Here is a 1319-nt window from a genome sequence, read left to right as displayed (position 1 = left end):
TTCCTGGCAGTAACCAACCACATGAGTTTCTTTGCCAAACAACATCACTTGATTTCTTGGAAGAATACCAGGTTGATTTCAATATGTGCATACTTGAAGGTAAGTTCTTAACACATTCGTTCATTCTCTTGAACAATTTATTGAGATCGTAGCACATTGTGAATTTACAGTTTTATATTAACTGACTCAAACACCTTGTGTCCTAAATGATCTGCATCTTTATCCTCTTCGATGAAACTACTTAATTACTTTTAATCATTATATGTGCTAGAGGAGTGAGTTTGTTTTCAAAGAACTCATCTTTTTATTCAATTTTCACTTATGTTGTTCGGAATCTTCAATGATATTAATGACTGCATGTCGAATTTTCTAAAAGTAGTGTATATTTGAAGTATCCAACATGTGCAAAGTTATAATTTTTTATTAAACTATCAAAAGGCTTTCCAGTCTGCTAGAAGAGAGAGGCAAGGCAAAAACTGAAATAGATTTATCTCAATAGGTTTCTCTCGGTTATTTTAGTCATTTTTTCATATTGAGCTTACTATAATGCCGAGTTAAGAAAGCTCTGGAGGAGGTCGCTAGGGTTTCTGCAACTGTTGCGTAATGGGTGAGGGAACATGAAGCTTTGTTAAGAGGAGGAACAATACCCACACACTACGTGTGAGGTGTGGAAGAAGGAGCTTCCATCTCCAGAAGAGTCGTTGCTCTGCTTGTGCTTACCGTCCTGCCCATAAAAGGGATACAATTGGAGTTTGAAAGCTATTCGCAAAAAAGACAACTACAATTGAAAGTTATTCGCAGAAAAAGACAACTACAACAGACCACATGAGGTATCTTTATAACGTCCCTCGCAGGTTCTTGGCCAATTTCAAAGAAGGTACTAAAGCACCTCCTAGGAAAAAGGGAGTAGCTTCTTCTTGAGGCCTTTGAGACAATTACGTCAGAGGCTAATTTTTTTTGAAAGTATACCACAATTTGCTCACGTTCCCACAACTATTTATTTGTCTATTTGTATTTTAAAGAATAATGGTTATTTGGATATAAAAAAGAAAGCATACAAATTTTTCTACCCCCCCCCCCCCCCCAAAAAAAAGGATAATTTTATGAGAGCATTTTTTTCTTTGATCTAAAACAATTAGATGATGAATTATTATATATCTTTAAACATGATGACGGGTGTACTTTTGCTCTTACTTTGATAAGTAATTTAACTCTACTTTATCCTATTAATTTAAAATAATATATTAATTTTTTTAAATAATTAGATTAATTTTTTTAAAACAAATCCAAAATCTAATTCGTCACTGTTAAATTATATG

The 1319-nt window shown here is 33.6% G+C and overlaps 1 pseudogene; it reads left to right on the top strand.

Moving 5' to 3' along the window:
• The first annotated feature begins 469 nt into the window (after nucleotides 1-469).
• On the top strand, nucleotides 470-921 carry LOC101246674 (large ribosomal subunit protein eL37y-like; annotated as a pseudogene).
• The last annotated feature ends 398 nt before the right edge of the window (nucleotides 922-1319 follow it).

Source organism: Solanum lycopersicum, chromosome 10 (genome assembly GCF_036512215.1).
Source record: "Solanum lycopersicum chromosome 10, SLM_r2.1".
Classification (NCBI taxonomy): Eukaryota; Viridiplantae; Streptophyta; class Magnoliopsida; order Solanales; family Solanaceae; genus Solanum; species Solanum lycopersicum.
Note: the sequence above shows the minus strand (reverse complement) of the source record. Positions and strands in the feature narration are given on the sequence as shown.